Below are 22,273 nucleotides of genomic sequence, written 5' to 3'. Positions count from 1 at the left end.
ACTTTTCAGCCACCCCTTCTTTCTGCTCCTCCTGTTCAGCTGATGTCTTAATCTTTGGTTTCTTTTCTTGTCCAGCTGCCTGTGTTTTGAGCATCAAGTCCCTTTCCAACTCAGTAGGTATATTTTCTGTTGACTTCGGTTTCGTAGGACTTGTAGACAAAACATGGCCTTGCTCGATCCTCTCTTGCAGCTTTCCCATGAGAAAAATAAGCTCTTGCAAGTCAGCTCGTATTTCCCGACCTAGTTCCATTCTTGTAATATCCAAGAATCCCCTCTAGAGGGATTCTAGTTACTTAGTATTCTTTTCCCTTCCGATCCAAAAATCAGGTTTATTTGTATCAGTCTTTCTTTACTTTCAATATTTTGTAGCAGTATAGCCGGTTAGAATTTAAGCTTTGATTTTTCTGGCTTTGACAGCTAATTTGACAGCTGTCAAAAGTTTTCTATAAATCCTCTGCAGGCTCTTTTCACGGGTTACTCCCGGGCTTGAGAAAGGTGGTACTTAGTCCAAATAATTAAACTTTTGTCCTCCGGCACATTAGCTTAGTCCTTTAAATCTGTGGAATTTATATCTTTTATCAAATTACCCCAATTCTTCACGCAACCTTAGTTGACAGCTCCTTGCTTCAAACTGTTTACAATAAGGGGGGGGCGGACTTCCCTTTTTTTCACCTCCCCCGCTCGTGCCAAATTCATAATCAAATTATTTGTAATCCAATTTCCCAATTACTCACGGGTTGTTGTTCTTGATTTTAAGTCCAAATTTTAATAGGAAGAAGTCAGCGCTCTCCGACAAATGGCATGCGGCTTCGCTCGGCAGGGGAAGCAGAAGACTCACAGCACCACGCCACTCCCCGGCACCCGTTCCGTAGCCTTTAAAAAGGCTCCTTCGCGAGTCGGGAGGGCGCTAACGATGCCCGCCGAGTCACCATGTCCACGGGCTCCTATGCCCGTGGTTTTTGAGGGTCCCCGTGTCGCCGGCACGGCAAGACCCAGCCCCTGTCAAGCCGATTCCCTCCGGAACTCGGAGGGAATCCGCCATTAGCCGATCGCGCTAACCCGGAAGTCCTCACTAAAAGGCAAAATTAAGAAGGAGGTGGGCTCCAGACAGGTTGTGGGAGTGAAGGCACCCCCCTCTGAAAGCATCACTATCACTTATTTCTATGGCTACAAGGCCAACACTTTCACCACATAAAAAGATGCTAGGGCCACTAACTTAACAAAGAGTCGGGTTCAACCACTCCCAGTTTCTGCTACAAAATCTTATCTAACACTTATAAAACCACATGCCTGATGCCTGGAGAACACTCAAGGTGACATCCAAACCAATCCTCGATTATATATATATATATATATATATATGAATATGTTTTAGATTTCTCTACTTTTGCTTCATAGATATATATATCTGAGTCCCTTCTGCAAACAAAGCAACCAGTAAGTTTAATTAATAATGACATTAACAATAATTTTATTTAGGGATCTGTTAGTTAATATGAAAAACATATTATTATAACATGAAGAGCAAATTCATATTTCTGTTTAATCCCATTTCTGCATTAATCTGTGATTATTATTATTTTTAAAAACTGCATTACATTTTGTAATTATATATTTGAATATTTTTATAAAATATTATCTTTTAAAATATCCATGCTTATTTTCCATTTCTAAATATGCATTTTAAACACATGTTGATGTGTAGTTTGAGCTTAGCACTACATCACAAAATTTGCAGAAGTGCAAAATCCAAAGGGCCGTTATGCACTGATCTTATACATTAGTCCATAAGGAGCAGATAAAGCATTCCTAAGAATGACAGACTTTAGCTTCTGCTTAATTCATTGATTGTGCTTGTCTGTTGAAGTGGAAGGAGGAGAAAATCCCAACTAAAGAAGAATAGATAACCAAGATGATGGACTAGGCCGAAATGGCCAAGATGACTGTGAGGATCAGGCACCAAGATGACAAGAAATTCAGTCAAGAGTGGAAACAGTTTATAGAATATCTATAAAGATAGACTCGCTGGAAAGACCCTGATGTTGGGAAAGATGGAGGGCCCAAGAGAAGTGGATGACAGAGGACGAGATGATTGGACAGTGTTCTTGAAGCTACCAGCATGAGATGGACCAAACTGCGGGAGGCAGTGGAAGACAGGAGTGCCTGGCGTGCTCTGGTCCATGGGGTCACCAAGAGTCAGACACGACTAAACGACTAAACAACAACAACAATTAGATGCAAAAAAACCCAACCAAAAAACCATATATAGGGGGAAATTGGAAACTGGGGTGAGGGGAAGTCTGAGGGATGTAAAAACTGAAAATGATGTGAATGTATAAGAACACTGCTTAAAAAATGAAAATGAAATATTAAAAAAAAGATTGTGCTTATCTGTTAGTGCAGTTGTGGAGCTGGTGTCACAGCATGGCTGGAGAGCATGCTGGGAGCCCTCTTTTTATATTAAGCTTCTCTCCATCGTAAAACGCTTCTTTTTGGGAGGTTCAAAAGTCTAGCATCAGTAGGGCTGCCATATTTTAAAAAGTTGTCCAGCTTTTTTTTTAGTAAACCCCCCCAAATTGTTGAGCGCTTTTTTTTTACAAAGATGCCCAAAAAATGTGATTTGTCAGTTGTCTTGCCTAAGATCCAGGACAAAGCACCGCCTTCCGGAAATCCCCTCCGTACATCAATTCCTTCTTTTAAATCCCGGTAACATCCGGGAAAATGCAGACGTATGGCAGCCCTAAGCATGAAGCACCATCGGAAGCATATCTGCATGGTAAACGGTCACACTTGTCAAGGCACAATGAAAAAGTATATTATGAGTCTGCTACACTTTTAAAGTGAACTCGAGGTGACATTGCAACTGTTCGGTAAGACATATTGTTTTTATCTGTGCTATTGTGGGCTCTTAAGTTATAAACTGGTAATGTCTCCATGTTGGGATTTACTGGTTACATGACAGATTTATAGCTAGAAGCAGATGTTCTTCCTCCATAATAGCTATGCAAGAGTTATGGTTACCGTAGCGCTGCGAAATTATCTCGCAGAGTGGAAATAGGATACCTTATTATTAGAAATAGACACAAACCAAGTTATCCACTTTGTTTTGTTTCAAAAAGCATGCGCTGGTGAAAGTCACTTTCAATTTTGGAAACTTTCGCTTGAAAAAGAACATCACTTTGGCAAGGCAATCGCTCAAGTTTTTTCTCCTCAGCTCGTCCATCCCACCCTCCAGTTTTACGAGCTCGTCTTTTAACAACCATCCATAGACAAGAGATAATTTCAGCCCCAGAACTGGAGTTATTTCACTCCCCGATCCATTGTGAAAATGCAGCGGCAGGTAAAATGATGGAACTCTCATTTTATTTTGCCGGGGGGAACCATGCTCCATGTGATAAAACTATTTCACCAAGTTGACAGAAAGGAGAGTATTTGTTTTGAGGACTTGGGCAGAATTCTGAAACACTGACCTATTGCATTAGTAAAAAGCTGGTGATGATGTTGATCAGCGTGATCAACATCATCAAATTGATTACCTACCATCTCAGGGTTGAGAGAGGCTCACCTCTATAGAATCTGATGTACAGTGGTACCTCTGGTTATGAACTTAATTCATTCTGGAGGTCCGTTCTTAACCTGAAACCATTCTTAACCTGAGGTACCACTTTAGCTAATGGGGCCTCCCGCTGCCAGCGCGCGATTTCTGTTCTCATCCTGAAGTAAAGTTCTTAACCCGAGGTACTACTTCCGGGTTAGTGGAGTCTGTAACCCGAAGCGTTTGTAACCCAAGGTTTTTGTAACCTGAGGTACCGCTGTACTTGGACATTGCAGGCAACCTGATCACATTAATTGGCTTGATCTTGGACTCCTCTAGGTGACCTAAGGTTCCTTACAAATTTTCATAGAGGCTAAAAAATGTAAAGCACTCACAGTTTCTAGGACCTTGGTCATACATTATAAAATGCACAGCAATTAATGAATTGATACTATAAAGCGCATCTCAATTTATGGAGGCTAAAAATTACACATTTCATGGGAGCATGATCATATAGAGTGCTCAAAACATCACCTCTTCATCAACCCTTGATGGGAGCCACCCTTCTGTCAATAATAGACATAGCTGTCAACTTTTGCCTTTTCTTGTGAGAATCCAATCGGAATAAGGGAATTTCCCTTTAAAAAAGGGAAATGTTGACAGCTATGATAAGAGTTTCAATTTTTCCTTCACTGTGGCCTCCTACCCCAGTTACATGTTAAAGCCATCAGATAACCTAACCCCCCAAAAAACTTGCAACAATATCCAGAGTGTATGCCACAAATCATGAGATACCAGCACACCACAGAACAAGGAATTAGATTCAAATGGGCTATGTGTTGTGCTACACACAAACACAAATACTGTTCATGTGTTAACCAACCACTGGCAACAAATAAGAGGGAGTTAACAATATTTCTAAATGACCAATCATTCAAAAATGAACAAGGGCAGGCTGAGTAGGTCTTCTCCAATTTTAAGGACACACAACTATTTCCTCAATTTTTTTAAAAAAATATCATGTCACAGTACTATTTATTTATTCACTATTCCATTTATTAATTAATTTATTTTTATATATGTTGGAAGCCACCCAGAGTGGCTGGAGCAACCCAGTCAGATGGGCAGGGTATAAGTAATAAAATTGTTGTTGTTGTGGAATAGGACATCCCTACTTTCATTGGAGAAGTGTTGAAGGGTATGTTTGACATCCTGAGATTGGTAGAACTGATTCTTTCCAACTACATATTGAGGATTTCATTTATGAAGGCTTTAATAATAATAAAAAAAAACACCCTGCAGTTATAAGTAGTAGATAGTGGAAGAATGGATCCTGCTCAGCTTGAGGTCCTTCCAGGAAATTTACAAAGGAGAGTATTAAAAAAATGATATCTGAAGATGCAGAGTCCATTCTGCTAACTTAACACTCTGCTATTTCCATTCAGCCTACCCAATTTCCCAAAGCTGTGCAGTGTAAAACCAGTCCTGTGGGCTTATTCCATGGTGCACCATGACATAACAGAGGCAATAAAACAAAGCAAAACACAACACTCTGGACTCAGCGATATTAATCAAAAAATGACATTTTGAATTCGTTATAAACATGCAGCACCAGATGGCGCCAGAGAGCAAAAAAATGTTCTAAGCAATTTTTACATAGCGTTTTTATAACAATTCAATTTCTGACTTATTTATAGCATTTTTTTTCCTTTGTACATCCACCCTCTATTGCTCCTTTCTTGGTATAGCTTCCTGGCTCTGAACGGAGATTATGTAGCAAGGTCCAGCACAGACATGCTCCTTTTAAGCATGGTTCCTTTGAAATGAATGGAATAGACCGATAGAGCAAACTGGCATTCACAATTTCTGGTAATAATAGGAATTAAAGCTCAAAAAGATTAATTAGCAAGTCCAAATACTATCAAATAATTATCTTTAGAACAGAGCAGGAATATCAAGAGCCTTTTTGACAACACAAAATTTAGCACAGAAATGTATTTAGACTAGCAGGCCATGAATAATATATTGATGAATAGCATCCTTGAGGATACATGGATAAACAATGCAAAAACAGTCATAAGGCACCTACTTAACTTGCCAATTCAGGAGGAATGTGTGGTCCGTATGCAGTTTAATGAAGGAATGCTCTATAAATGATACATGAGAAAAGGGATCTGACAAAGAGCAAGAAAAAGGGGTTCTTTTGAAATTGCTGAACTGCCATTGACATAACTGGAGGGCAGAATGCCTGTGTGGGTGGAGGAGGGCATTTTGACTGCCAATAGCCCATTCCAGAAATACTTAGTCCAGGCCACAATTTGAACAATTCCTACATGACACAAATAGCTGCCTGTTTGTCAATCTGATAGGCAAATGGCTTTGCTGTTTTAGGTCTAAGAAAACCACCCCTAGAGAAGTATAGCTTGGCTCCGCTTCCTTTACTGATAAACGTTAGGTGAACATACCCTCCACATTTCTCCGATGAAAATAGGGATTCCCTATTCAACAACACCCCTTCGTGGATCACTGCCTTGTCGTGGCGAAGGGGCTTGAATAACTCCAAGAACTATGAGCTATGCCATGCAGGGCCACCCAAGATGGACTGCTCAAAGCTGAGAGTTTAGACTAAATGTGATCCACCTGGAGGAGGAACTGGCAAACTACTCCAGTATTTTGCCAAGAAAACTCCATGGACATAAAAAAGGAGAAGCTTTGTGTTATGTACTGAGTTGAATAGGATCCAAATTGCAGCAGTCTGATTGGTCCTAGAACAATAGGATTCAGAATGCAGCAGTCTGATTGGTCCTAGAACAATAGGATCCAGAAGGCAGCAGTCTGATTGGTCCGCAGGAGCCACCCAATCCAACTCCAGGTGGAAGTGAATCTGCAACCTGATTGGCCAACAGGAGAATCCCAGAATTAGCCAATCACGTGGGGCCCATTGTGTAAATAATGTATATAAAGCAGACATTTTGGGGGAACTTCCATTCCTCACTACTATGAGCTGAATAAAGAGCATGAAATCCACACTCGACTCCGAGTATATTTCACTTTGAGAAGAAAGTGAGAGTTTCCAAGGCATACTCTGGTTCATGGGGTCATGGAGAGTCGAACATGACTAAGACTAAAACAACAATTCAACAACAACAGCAATATTTTTTTATTTATACCCCGCCCATCAGACTGGGTTGCTCCAGCCATTCTGGGAAGCTTTCAACATATATAAAAACAAAATAATGCATTAAACATTTTAAAACTTCCCTATACAGATGTCTTCTAAAGGCTGCGTAGTTACTTATCTCCTTGGCTCAGAAGGGTCACATAACTCCATACCCTCCAATGTTTTTCTGATGAAAATAAAAGGTAAAGGGACCACTGACCATTAGCTCCAGTCATGGCTGACTCTAGAGTTGCGGCGCTCATCTCACTTTACTGGCTGAGGGAGCCAGTGTACAGCTTCCGGGTCATGTGCCCAGCATGACTAAGCCGCTTCTGGCAAACCAGAACAGCGCACGGAGATGCCGTTTACCTTCCCTCTGGAGCGGTACCTATTTATCTACTTGCACTTTGACGTGCTTTCAAACTGCTAGGTTGGCAGGAGCAGTGACCGAGCAATGGGAGCTCACCCCATCGTGGGGATTTGAACCACTGACCTTCTGATCGGCAAGTCCTAGGCTCTGTGGTTTAACCCACAGCACCACCCGTGTCCCTTCTGATGAAAATAGGGATGGCCTAAGGAAAAGCAGGACATTCCAGGATCAAATCAGAAACCAGGACAGTGTCTGCAAATCCAGGACTGTCCCTGGAAAATATAGGGGCACTTGGAGGGTCTTCACAAAGGTATGTCCCATAGTTAACACATCACAACAAGAGGAGCAAGGCTACTCAAGTTGGTTCTAATAAAACCTGGATTAATAAAAAAAGACCACAGATAAAAACAGAAACAAGGCGACTAGAAAGCAAACCACACTGTTTAGAAGCAGCGTATGTCTTTTACATTTGATTAATTTAGCAACATCTGTCCACTGAAAAGCAGGTGAAGTTCAGCTACCATTTTTATGCAAGTGATTTTTTAAAAAAAACGAATCAGCTGTCCCATGTCAATCAGGAGCAAGCTTTTATCAGGGAAAGCAATGGTTTTGCCATTAGCTTTCAACTCTTCACCACAATCTGATACTGATATACACCCTCTCAACTATCAAAATTGTGTATAAGCTTCAGCAAATTTAGCTGCAAGGCCCCTAATGTTACCTCAATGGCTAACTCCCCAGCTGTCCACGCCATCTGTCTGAAATTCAATCCAATGGAAGAAGAAGATTGCGAAAAGAGGCACCCGCTTTTTGTATTTTAAGTTGTTTGTGGTATTATTAGCTAACAGGTCCATAAATGGAATACCAAGAGGGCCTGAGCAACAGAAAACGAGAGCGCTTGGAAAGCAGCTAGAGGGAGGCTGCAGCAAATTCCTGAGGTGCCTAGATATCTGTTTTTAAAATGTGATCTGACCATTTCAAATAAAAAAAAAGCTATTGAGTTTGCTCCTCAGAGACACACGTGGCTAACATTTGTGCTTAGCAATACTCCAAGTGATATTTTGTAGGCCTGTATTGCAGCAATATTCAGGCAACTGCTAAAGACTTTCATATATGGACCCTGAGGTAAATATTTTGGGGGTGAAATCCTACAGAGTAATACTTTTTCCTGCCCTGGTGCTTAATATCCTGTGGAGGAGGGGGATTAAATTTTCTCAAACTGAGTTTTATCTACAGGTTTATATTTCCCATCTTTATAGTATTGCATGACAGGCTTTTTCCTGTTTATTTGTCTGGTTGGTATTGCTCAGCCTTCTTATGACCAGATCTTTGGAAGATGCTGTGACAGTCACAACTTAAATCACTTCACCTGTAGCCGCTTAACTAAATCATTGGCGAAAATAGTGGTTTGAGGATTGCTTTATGCACATTTTTTCCAATCCATTGCTATTTGCCTACAGCCAGAGGAGAATACGATTTGTGGGCTTGAAATTATTGATTATGTATAAATATTGTGACAGGAAATAAATATTTTTTAAATATTAGAAAATTCTGTAAGTTTAGCAAGTTTAGCAGTAATAAATATACCTTCAGAAAGTCATACCCCAAAGTGATTCCTTATTTATTATTCCCTTGTTAGAAATATTTATCCTCCAGTCAAGGAGGAGAGGAAAATGTTATGTGGCTTAGGTGACCAGCCGCTCATCATAAATAGCAAATGCAATGGGAAGAATTTGCAAACATCTTGTAATGTGAAAATTATTCACCTCAAATTCTGAAGAATAACTCAAAAGAAAAAAGGGGGGAAAAGCATACTCAGAAGACCCACTCAGTATAAATTTCCTAAGCAAAATGAGAACATAAATATATCTAGCAGTTTGCTCATTTTCCCACTGAATAGTTTTTCTTTCAGAAGCAAACCATGTAAAATATAACCATCACTTTCCTCTCCAGACTACATTTCTACCACCTGCTAATAAAATGCAAGTGAAAATACAAAAGTGTACATGAAAGAATAAGTTGTGTTTCTAAAACTTTACACATTAGGGTGCAATGTCAACTACATTTCAGAACAGTTTCAGAAACTACACCATTTCCAGCCAATGAGTGATGCTTACTATTGCTTTTCGTGCTTTGACCTTTCAATCTTAGCATCCAACATTTTTATTTTTACTTTTTAGAATTGCATATTTAGGATTTACAAAAATGAATTCCAAATATCTTTCAATTTGTCCACGGCAAGTCTACGTTTGTACACAACTTGTTCAGGTGCAGCGAGTTTGCACATATCTTGAATCCAATCATTAAAGGGAGCTGCATTTTTATTTTTCCAGTTCATCAGTACCAGTCTTTTTGCCATAGTAAGGGCACAGAAAGTCCATTCATATTGTCCCTTTGTTAGAGTCCATGTTTTGGGTATACAGTTCAAAATTATGTTTTCCTCTGCAAATTTAAAATTGTTCCATACAGACGTGTTGATCATCTCTATTCGCTTCTGCCAGAAATTTTTCAGTGTAGGACATTGTACTGACATAATGTTTCAGGGAAGCATTATTCATGTCACATCTCCAACAGCTAGATGTCTTAGATAGTCCTTTCATAAACAAGCGTACTGGAGTCCAGTATGTTCTGAATATTATTTTTTGGTGTATTATTCTTAATTTGAGATCCAGAGACACTCTTATCTTAGCAATCAACATGTTTATCCTGAGCACTAACATATTACACCGCTGAGGCCATCCAGATATTATTAGATTATTGCTCCCATCAAACCTGACCATCAGCCATGTTGGCTGTAGACTGATGGGAGCTGGACTCTATCACCATACAGAGGCCCACAGGTTTCTCATCAGTATATTATTTTAAACATAATAAGCAGGAATAACCAGTGATATAAGTAGGCTTCCTTCTCCCCTTCACTCCGTTCACATGACACCCCCATCTTATTTTCAAAAGCAGAAGCCACCCCATACTCTTCATAATGCATAGTTTACCCCAAGCCTTAGCTGCAGAAGGAGAGGTAAATCAATAGCTGAATAACTACATAGTTACAAATAAATCTCAAAGCTCAGCCTACACAGTTAAATAATTTTCTCCTAGTTTGACAACAATGACCTTTTACTGTGACACTTTCTCAACAAGCAGGCATTGGGAGGTAGGCTCGTCGCCTTGGGTGTAAATGAAATCAATGTGCTCATTTTGATGAATGTCTTATTGATTTTGGTTGTTAAATAGGTACATTTCCCTCCACTTTCATTAAGTAAGATGATCACATTTGGAGTTAGATGAGATTGTGGATAATGCTTTCAGGGCCCATCAGCTCCAGTGGCAGGTGCATCGGAGGGAGGCAATGACAAAAGACACAACGAAAAGGGTAAGAAAGAGAGAGTGCAGGGAGGGAAGAAGAAAAAGGTGAATCATAGACTCATCAAAGGCACCACAAAGGTCATCGAAACCTAACCTCCAGTCAAGTCAGGAAATCCACTGCATTCTTGATCGGTGACCATCGGGCCTCTGGATGAAAGGGATTGAAAGGCAAAGGAACAGGTTGTGTTTCTACTTCCCTTCTAGAGTTCCTTAAAATAGGAATTCCCTTGCAGGGTTTGGTTGCACCAGGAAAGAACTGCTTCCTCACAATTGCCAAACATACTTGGAAAGCAGCGACTCTGTTTCACCTCTGTTCATGGGGGAGGATTTTTTTTCCAGTCTGAGGGTTTCATTCCCTCATGGACAACCTTGCGGGAAGCACATGCTAGAAACGGGCAGAGCCAGAGGGGAAAAAGTGAGTCTATTGTAAGTAAAGGACAATAATAATAATAATAATAATAATAATAATAATAATAATAATGTGGTACCTCGGGTTACATACGCTTCAGGTTACATACGCTTCAAGTTACAGACTCTGCTAACCCAGAAATAGTACCTCGGGTTAAGAACTTTGCTTCAGGATGAGAACAGAAATCGTGTTCCGGCTGCGCGGCATCATCAGGAGGCCCCATTAGCTAAAGTGGTGCTGCAGGTTAAGAACAGTTTCAGGTTAAGAACGGACCTCCAGAACGAATTAAGTACTTAACCCAAGGTACCACTGTAATAAAAATAATAATTTATTATTTATGCCCCACCCATCTGGCTGGGTTTCCACAGCCACTCTGGGCAGCTTCCAACAGGATATTAAAAACACAATAAAACATCAAACATTAAAAACTTCTAAAAGTCAGATAGTTGTTCATTTCCTTGACATCTGCTGGGAGGGCATTCCACAGGGCGGGCGCCACCGCCGAGAAGACCCCATGCCTGGTTCTCTGTAACCTCACTTCTCACAGTGAGGGAACCGCCAGAAGGCCCTCAGAGCTGGACCTCAGTGACCGGGCTAAACGATGAGGATGGAGACGCTCCTTCAGGTATGCAGCTCAAAGCCCTCAGAAAGGGTATGGAGCAGCACTAGGGAGTGGAGAGGGCCAGAGAGAGAGACTTGGATTCACCCCTGGGCATATGGTTCCCCATCCCTGCTTTACAAAGTTTCATTTAAATAAAAGAACGGTCTAACTGAACTGAGCTCTATTTAAGCTGCTTGCTTGCATCTAAGCAAGATTCCAATGCCAAAATAACTGGTACAGTGGTACCTTGGGTTACATACGCTTCAGGTTGCATACGCTTCAGGTTACAGACTCCGCTAACTCAGAAATAATACCTTGGGTTAAGAACTTTGCTTCAGGATGTGAACAGAAATCGTGCTCCGGCGGCGCGGCGGCAGCAGGAGGCCCCATTAGCTAAAGTGGTGCTTCAGGTTAAGAACAGTTTCAGGTTAAGAACGGACCTCAGAACGAATTAAGTACTTAACCCGAGTTACCACTGTATTTCTTCCCCCAGTGCTTGTGTATCTCAGACATGTCAACCATATTTTTTTTTCTCTTTCACCATCTCATAGCTACAATAGCTGCTTAGCAATAGAGGAGCGTGGAGTGACTGCCTTCTCTCTAGAACTGCCACTTAAGAGTCTCCAAATTTTGGAGTGCACACATTTTTTTATTTTGCATGGTAACTTAGGAGTGAGGAATTAGATCCTGCCATTTGGGCAGACCCTTATCTCCCGCCCACCCCATAGGGCCAAGTGTGACAAGAGAGCAGGGTCGCCCACCTGTCTATCACCTGATGTCACAAGAAACCATTTTTGCCCATGTACCTTGAAATCAAACTGCAGGACAGGCAGAGGCACAGTCCGGCACTTTGCAAGCTCCAAGGAATAAATTATAATTAGAGCTTGCAAAACACAATGCTCAGGGCTTCAGCTGATCATTGTACTTGCAAAAACCCCTGTACTGTGCTTTGCAAGTCACACCTTTGCCTGCACCACAGCTGACATCGTATGTGATATCAGGTGTTTGGGTGTGCCTTCTTTGGTTCAGAATATAAGGAAAAGGCTCTACTCTAAGTGCAGCTTTGCTTTCTCATTTCTCTATAGCAAAATCAACCCATTTGCCAGAAAATGGAGACAAATGCATTTCAACAGCTAGAGAAACAAATCATGGAAAGGCAAGCGATGGTGTCCATAACAGCGAGAATGACTGTTTGGATTACCACGGAACACAATAATAGCAATACAGCTAAAAATGTCAGAGGTTGAACACTGACTTGTCACGTAACAACATTAAACTTTACCATAGCGCATCCGTTTGTTATGTAATCTTGCAGAAATGCCATTCCAGTGTCACGTTTTGACACAATGTGTTGAACATCCACTCTAAGCAGTCATGCAGTAATCTGGCAATTTGATAGGTTAGCTATTAGTGAGCTATCCATTCTGTATTTTGGTAAGCTTGATGTTTGTTTGGGTTTTTTTTTGGGGGGGGGACCTGTATTACATCATGACCTATTTGCAGCGATGAGACTGGCCGGTTTGTATTGATGGTTAAGTATAAATAGTCAGAAGGGGTTAAATGGTGGGTGGGTGTGAATTGCATTTGCAAATCAACCTGCTATATTAATGAACTTTTCAGCTTATTAATATAGCATTAGTTAAGTCAAATGTATATATCTGCACCCACATCTTTCCGTATCTATATGTTAATGCAGGATCACTAACTATCACTAAAAATAGCCTAATCTGAAATGCAATGCAATTTGCTTCCAGCCGAAAATTAGTTGGAAGACTTGGATGAGGAGCCTGATTTATCTCTGCTGAAATGCTATTGATGCATCCAATAGATTTTTTGGCTGTACCTTAGTGCTATCCATTCTGGAGTTATTCCAAAAATTACTAACATTTCTTGAAATTAAAATTTCTTTTAGAGCTAGGAACTTTGCCATATATAATCACTTTACTTTTTGTTGTTTCAACATTTAGTATGTACTCTATTAATGGAATGCCAGCCTGGCTCTTTTCATACATTTTATCATTTGGCAGGCAATGTTCCCTTAAAAAGGATAAGCAGTTCGTTTTATCCATCCTGAATTTGGAAGAGAAAGCTCAGAACCCTGTCCACAAAAAGTTAAGCGAGCACCATGAACCATTTTAAACCATAGCACTATTCATGAGACAATATTTCATATAGGAACACCCTTGTAGCTGAGATGTAGACTATGTACTTGTCATGCAAAAATTCCCAGGTTCAGTCCCTGACTTCCCAAGACTCCACCTGAAAGTCTGAAAAGTATATAGACACTAACGAGCAAGACACACCAAAGCTCTGACATGAAATAAAGCAGTTTTTATGTAAGCCCTGTCCACTGACGTACATGTTTTCCCTAATTCAGGATTGGGGAACCTGTTGCCTTCCAGATTTTGTTGAACTACAAATCCCATCAGCAGTGGCGGAGGAAAGGGGCAGGGGGCTGTCTGTCTCAGGTGCCATCTCTGAGGGGGGTGACAAGAAGGCACACTGTGGGGGGCTCGCCCAGCTGGCCCTGGGTACTGCAGCGCAAGCTGCCATCATCACACCACCGCAGCCACCTGCGGAGGCTCCCTCTGCGGACGCTGCAGCCGCGAGCAGAGGATCCCGCCGCCATCCGTACAGTGCTCGAGTTGCGCCAGCGGCAAACCGCCCGGTGTCACATGTTATGTGCTAGGTACATGTAACATGTACGGTGTCACATCTTACTGCTATGTACAGTGCATTCACATGCACCGTACGTAGTGGCACCGTACATGTGCCGCCAGGAGGTTTGCTCCTCCCCTCAACACCCCGCACTGTGTGCTGGTTAGTCTTCCTTTGCCCCTGCCCATCAGGCCCAGTCTGCATGGCCAGGAATGCTTCTGCCTCCTGCACATGTGTATGTTTAACATGGCATAAAGGTAAAGGTAAAGGGACCCCTGACCATTAGGCCCAGTCGTGACCGACTCTGAGGTTGCGGCACTCATCTCGCTTTATTGGCCGAGGGAGCCGGCGTACAGCTTCCGGGTCATGTGGCCAGCATGACTAAGCTGCTTCTGGCGAACCAGAGCAGCACACGGAAATGCCGTTTACCTTCCCGCCGGAGCGGTACCTATTTATCTACTTGCACTTTGATGTGCTTTCAAACTGCTAGGTTGGCAGGAGCAAGGACTGAGCAACGGGAGCTCATCCCACCGACCTTCTGATCGGCAAGCCCTAGGCTCTGTTGTTTAACCCACAGTGCCACCCGCGTCCCTTAACATGGCATGGATAGCTGCAAAATCGATGCATACCAGAGACTGGGTCTTTTCTTTCGCACCACTTCATTTATGAAACTACCTCCATGTAAAATCTTTGTACTTTTAAGGGCTCTTGGGAAATTTGGGGGATAGCAATCTGATTCTTCTAGAGCAGGCATCCCCAACCTGCTGCCCTCCAGATGTTTTGGACTACAATTCCCATCATCCCTGACCAATGGTCCTGTTAGCTAGGGATCATGGGAGTTGTAGGCCAAAACGTCTGGAGGGCCACAGGTTGGGGATGCCTGTTCTAGAGCATCTCCAAACACTTCAACAGGACTACTCTGGTGTTGTGTCACCTCTGTAATTTCTCACCCCCGTGCTAAGAATGCTGAAACGAACAATTTGTCTTCTTACTATGCATTGTCAAGGTCCTGAAGCCTAGTAGCCCTCTGCCAATTAAAGATCATAGTACTAATGCTCAAATTAAATAAACAAGGTAATTGACAGTGTAACCAAGGTCAAATGAAATTTCAAAAATGTGGACAACTCAAAAGAACTGCAGTGTTAATTGTGTGCTCAATATTTCCACCCTTGTACATCAAGCTTCCAATTAGAAGTGATGTAATGATTTTTTTCCCCTTCCAGTCAGGAACCAGAAGCATTGCTGTCTGAAACAAGATTTTAAAACTAGAGGATTTGATCATTGTCCCCACTTGCAAATGCCCCTGGAAATGCTGTTTTGAAGCAAATATCAATTGTTTGCTTACAATGTGTATAATCATAATATAATAGGAGCTGTGCATTTTTATGGTGTGATGAGACTCCATGACAAAATGGTCTCTGCACGAGTGACACTAACTACACACCACAAGAAGCTTCATCGGTTACCACAAAAAAAATGACACCAGGATATGAGATTAATAAGTTGTAGGGTACATTATGGGGGAAGAGAGAAACACGGGAGAGAGAACTCAGCAAAGGGTTGCCATTTTGTGCAATCGTTCTGTGTGTTTATTTAGGGTAGTTCTGCCCTTGATCATAAATGGGGTTCTTTCTAATTATGGCTTTTTCTTGCAAATTAGAATATCAGAATATTCACATGAGAATAGAAGCAGGACATTCATAGAAAAGCGGGACACTCATAGAATAGAAGCTATGAAATAATTGTGTGCCCCCCAATATGATGGGTGATGAGAGAGACACAGGAGAGCCACTGACAAAGTAAATAATAATCAGCTAGACGGTCTGATATGGTATAAGTCATCCTTCTTTGAAAGCTGTTTGTTGTTTATGTTTTATTTCTGCATTATGTTTTGGGGACCAGAATGTACTGTGCCTTAGACTCTCTGCTGGCACTCAAAGGAAGCAATGAGACTGCTTAAATGTAGTATTATTCCAGGCTGCATTGAATCTCAACCTATGCTGCTGGTGCATAGATTGCCCTGTGCTTGAACCCTTAGAAATGGCAGATGAGGAACCAATAGCGATGACATGATTTAGACACTCTAAAACCTTTGGTTTTTCTCTATTTCCTTGCAGTTTTCACAGTAATGCTATCACAGATTGCCTTCTATATGGCTCTGTTGCCTTTAGTCATGTGGCACTAGGATATGTTCTATAGCAAGGGTCGGCAAAGTTTTCGTGGCTTGGGCCGGTTCACGGTCCCACAGATGCCACAGTGGGCCAGAGTGCACGCACATTCAAGCGCAAACGCTATTTCCAGCGTTCCTTCTCCCATGTGCCGCGCTAAACTGGCGCGGAGCAGAGAGGGGACCGCCTTCTGCGATGCTGGCCATCTTCCTATTGGCTGCAGGAGCTTCCTTTGGGTTGCCCTTTACTGACCCATTCGTGGAAGACTCTGCCGGAACAAAAAGCCTTCTAAGAATGAACAGACGCAACTGGGTAATAATAATAATAATAATAATAATAATAATAATAATAAATTTTATTTATATCCCGCCCTCCCCAGCCAAAGCCAGGCTCAGGGCAGCTAACAACAAACAAATAATCAAACAATCAAATAATCCAACATTCTAAAACATTTCATTATAAAAATTAATTAAAATCAAATTAATGGCAACCGTTAAGCAAAGTTCTGTGCAGGTTGCCAGAGGAGGGAGTCAGGCTGGGCCCTGACCAAAGGCCTGGTGGAACAACTCTGTCTTGCAGGCCTTGCGGAAAGATGTCAGGTCCCGCAGGGCCCTAGTCTCTTGTGACAGAGCGTTCCACCAGATTGGAGCCGCAGCCGAGAAAGCCCTGGCTCTAGTTGAGGCCAGCCTAACCTCTCTGAGGCCTGGGACCTTCAGGATGTTTTTATTTGCAGACCGTAGGTTCCTCTGTGGGGCATACCAGGAGAGGCGGTCCCGTAGGTACGAGGGTCCCAGGCCGTATAGGGCTTTAAAGGTTAAAACCAGCACCTTAAACCTGATCCTGTACTCCACCGGGAGCCAGTGCAGCTGGTATAGTACCGGATGAATGTGATCTCGCAGCGAAGACCCCATAAGGAGTCTCGCCGCGGCATTCTGCACCCGCTGGAGTTTCTGGGTCAGTCTCAAGGGCAGCCCCACGTAGAGCGAGTTACAATAATCCAGTCTGGAGGTGACCGTCGCGTGGATCACAGTGGCTAGGTCAGGGCGAGAGAGATAAGGGGCCAACTGCTTAGCTTGGCGGAGATGAAAAAATGCCGCCTTTGTTATAGCTGTAATCTGCGCCTCCATAGAGAGGGAGGTATCGAAGATTACACCCAAACTCTTAACGGACGGTGCTGGCACTAATTGCACCCCCGCAAGAGATGGGAGTTGCCCCCCCAATCCCATATCGTCCCGTCCCAGCCAGAGGACCTCTGTCTTCGAAGGATTTAACTTCAACCGGCTTCCACATAACCATCCAGCCACAGCTTCCAAACATCTGGTCAGTGTGTCTGGGGCCGAGTCAGGATGGCCATCCATCAACAGGTAGAGTTGGGTGTCATCGGCATACTGATGGCAACCCAGCCCAAAACTCCGGACAAGCTGGGCGAGGGGGTGCATAAAGATGTTAAAAAGCATCGGGGAGAGTATCGCACCCTGAGGCACTCCACACACCAAGGAGTGGCGGGATGACAATTCCCCCCCAAGCGCCACCCTCTGTCCCCGACCAGAGAGAAACGAGCGCAGCCATTGAAGGACTGTGCCCTGGATCCCCACGTCGGCAAGGCGGTGGTCCAGGAGTTCGTGATCAACCATGTCGAAGGCTGCTGACAGGTCTAGAAGAATCAGCAGCCCCGACCCGCCTCGATCCAGCTGCCTGCGGAGATCATCTGTTAGGGCGACCAGAGCCGTCTCGGTCCCATGACCAGCGCGGAAGCCAGACTGGAATGGATCCAGAGCCGATGTTTCATCCAGAAACCTACCAAGCTGTTCAGCAACCGCTCTCTCAATCACCTTACCCAGGAATGGAAGATTCGAAACCGGGCGGTAATTGGATAGATCTAAGGGATCTAATGATGTTTTCTTTAAGAGCGGGCACACCACTGCCTCCTTCAATTCCCCTGGAAATATCCCGGTGCCAAGGGACAAATTGATGATATCCCCCAGGGGGGCCCGCACCTCGTCTGGACATGCTCTAATCAGCCAAGACGGGCACGGGTCAAGAGGACAGTTGGTGGGCTTTCCAGCTCGGAGGAGTCTGTCCACATCGGCTGGGGATATCCGATCAAAGTGGTCCAATACTGGACCCGAGGACAGTCGGGGGGCCTCCAGTTCCTTTATTGTATCCAAATTGGCAGGGAGGTCATGGCGGAGCAACAGGACCTTCTCTGCAAAAAAGCTCGCAAATGCCTCACAGCTGTGTGTCAGATTGTTATTTAAATTTGGCTGTCCTTCAAGGGACGTTAAAGACCTAATTATACTAAATAATTGCGCCGGGCGAGAGCTTGCGGATGCAATGGAGGCCGAGAAGTAAGACTTCTTAGCGGCCTTCACCGCCATCTCATAGGTTTTCATAAAAACCCTATAAGATGTTCTTGAGGCTCCGTCACGGGCACCCCGCCATACTCGCTCTAGCCGTCTGAGGTCCTGCTTCATTTTCCGAAGCTCCTCGGTAAACCAGGGAGCCCGGTTTCTGCGGAGTCGCAGAGGGCGCTTAGGTGCGATCTCATCTATGGCTGCCAGGAGCTGGGTATTCCAGCCCTCAACAAGCTCAGTCAATGAGTCGCCAGGGGGAGCAAGGTCCCGCAAGGCTTGACGGAATCTATCAGGGTCCATCAGCCTCTGCGGGCGAGCCCAAATCGGCTCGCCACCTAAGCAGGGTGGGGGTGGAAAGTCAATCCTGGCTTTCAGAGCGTAGTGATCAGACCATGGCACCTTAATTGAAGGAGACATGATCACATCTATACCTACGCCAAAGATCAAATCCAGCGTGTGGCCTGCTTGATGTGTGGGGCCTGAAACAAACTGGGAGAGCCCTAGTGTTGCCATGGAAGACACCAGGTCCAGAGCCTGTGAGGAGGGAGTGGCATCAGCATGGATGTTGAAGTCCCCCAATACCAATAGGTTAGGGAACTCCAAGGCCCAGCCGGCCACCGCCTCCAGCAGGCCTGACAGGGTGGCTGCTGGTGCGCTAGGTGGCCGGTACACCAGCCAGACAGCCAAGCTCACCTCAGAGCCCCACACTAGGCCAACACATTCAATGCCGGGGATCGATGGCGATGGTAGAGCCCTGAAAGGACAATCTTCCCGGATTAATAATGCCACCCCTCCCCCCCGGCCCACAGTCCGCGACTGGTGGAGGACGGAGAAACCCGGGGGCGCCATCTCTCGTAAGGTAACTGTTGCCCCTTCGCGTACCCAGGTCTCCGTCACACAAGCCAGGTCGACCCCCTGTGAGGTAAAGAAATCTCGCAGAGTGGCGGTTTTGTTGCCTATAGACCTGGCATTGCACAACACCAGTGACGGAGGTGAGTAATCCTTGCTCACCCTACCCTCGTCCCTCGGGATGGGGCGCAGATTGGAAGGGGTACGAACATATCCGTATCTCGATCCCCTTCGCCTATAACATCTGCCCCCACCACCATACCTCCCTCGCCCCTCCACGGTAGCAATCTCTACACACCATTTAATGTCTAACAGTTCAGGAGTAATCTTGGCATTTTATCAATAATCACACACACACATAACTCATTTCGTTAAAGTATTTTTAAAAGTGGAGAAGAAAGCCAGCTCTGAAGTTTCATGGTGGTACTTCCAACAATGCCCTGACACACACTTTTCTTGTGTGATGTCTGAATGCCATCAAGTAATTTATTGGATGAATACATTTCACGATATCCATTCAGTTACAAAACTAACTGAGCTATGTCAACTGAAAATTTAATATTCATTAAATATATTTTCCAGAGAATGACTTATCCACTCTCTGCTCAGCACTTTGAAAGTATATAAATAACATACAGTGATAAACTCAAGGACAAAAATGTGAGTTTATAGGAATTGTGCAAGTCATTTTTATATAAAATATTAGCATTAAAGTGTATATTTTACATGTACCCTAAGTATAGAATTTCCTGAACTATTATTGTTGTTTATAGAAGCAAATTTACTGTCATATGAAAGTTATAACAGAATAAGCTCCATAAAAACAGACACAAAAGTAATTCGAAATTCCTCATTTACGTGTTCTATAAACTTGTCAGCAAACTCCACTAAAGTGGCAATCTGGTTCAAAGTTTGCAGTTCTGACTTACTTCAAATATTCTCTAACCTGTTTATGTGCCAAAGTCAATTGACAAGATTAAAAAACCAATTAAGACAAGAGTAATACAACATGCAAAAACAAAAAGAGAGACGACCAACTAAGCACATCAACTAATAAACCAGGAAGATGAAAATTAGCAGCTTGGCAACTCCAGTTTCCCGTGAAAGCTCTCTTTTTGAGTAGAAGCCTCTGAGTGTCAGTAGTAGTATATAACACTTCACTGAAGCCACTTCCAGGTTTGCATCCTGTAAAGAGCCCTTTACAGACATTCAATGGATGCAAAGGGGGACTGATTTAGATGAGACTGCTCCATTCATCATTGAATATTGTTTTGAATATCAGTCATGTCCCTGGCAGATGACTTCTCTTCTAAGGATAACCTGGAGCCTCTATAAACTCAGGAGCATCCCAGAGCAACAGCCAAGGAGCAGCCAGGACCCTCAGGTAAGAATGGCTATATGAGGAGGTTCAGACACACACTCTCCATGCATTGAAAAAATGGATGAAAAGTTCAAAGCTCCTACTTGGCAGGAAGGTCCCTATACAAATGGCAGGAATGTGGCCATTGCATACACTGGTGGGTAGGGGAATAGGGATAGCTTGAAGCCCCCTTTATGCACCATGAAAAGCTCCATAGCTATTGATAGACCTCTCCACTCCCACGTGCACCGTAAACTTATCTAGTCCATTTATAAAGCCATCTATGCATTTTTTGGCATTTTGTGTTGATTATTGCCACTGTAATTAAGCTGCCTAGGGTGCGGCCTTCATATCCAGAGTCACTGCTGCAGAGAAACAGAAGGAAAGAAATTCGTAGAAGGAGGACATTCAGCAATCAGGTCCTAAAATTAGTCTATGGCCTCTCTTTTCCCCAAAATTACACATGCAGACAAGGTAGCAAGTATCATTTGTTCCAGTCAATTACAGAAGAAGAGACAGCTTGCTTTCCATATGGGTAGAGATGACCCCAGCTTCAGATTTCAATGTCCAATTCTTTTGATATCATTACATGGATAACTGATCAGATGACGACACAGTCCATGCACTGAATGCACTTCAACTTAATGATAAAATCATGATCTTATAATTTATCTTATTTCACTCATACCTCCAGTTTGACATAGTGCTATTGGATACATCAGCCTGTTTTCCAGACTTCCTATGCATGCAAAACAAAAAGCTTTCTGTTGGTGTATTGGAAAAATAATATTACATTGTTATAGGATAGAGCCATACCATATTCAAGTATATTTCTGATAGTAGTCTGGAGTCTTCCTTTTGTCTTTGAATTAGTAAGGGTTTCTTTAACAGCTATGCCTTCATGCTAGAATTTAATGTTTCAAACAAGTTTCAAAATGTCTTGCTTCAACCAAATCCCAAATTCCCACCACTTCTTGACCACTACCATAGATGTTCTGTAGGATATTTTAACCACACTACTGCCTAAAAGGTAATATCAGCCAAAACCAGAAGGCAATCATATGGATTCAAAAAGAGTGGACCTTTTAGTCTGGTCCATCAGGACTCTACTTCTGCTACCTAAAATATCTAAATAAACTCTCTCTTCCCCCCCCCCCCATGTCCTCTGCTCTGGGTCTTTATTTAGGTTCAGGGGTTGTATTTTCTTCTTCTTCTTTTGTGATCACTCATAGCCGAGTAAGATAGTCTTCCAAAACAGGGTTTTAGCAGTGAGTCCGTAAGTGACTGTGGAGGCCAATTCTGGATCCACACGTCCTTCCACAGTGGGGACATAGGTTTCTGGGCAGAAGTTGATCATGGTGAGGGTTTGCCAAGCATGCCTTCCTCTTAGCACGTTTCTCCCTTTCCTCCTGAGTTTGAGCATCTTCCAAGCCTTTGGTAAAG

This window comes from Podarcis pityusensis, assembly GCF_964106645.2.
Source record: "Podarcis pityusensis genome assembly, chromosome: 11".
NCBI lineage: Eukaryota > Metazoa > Chordata > Lepidosauria > Squamata > Lacertidae > Podarcis > Podarcis pityusensis.
Note: the sequence above shows the minus strand (reverse complement) of the source record.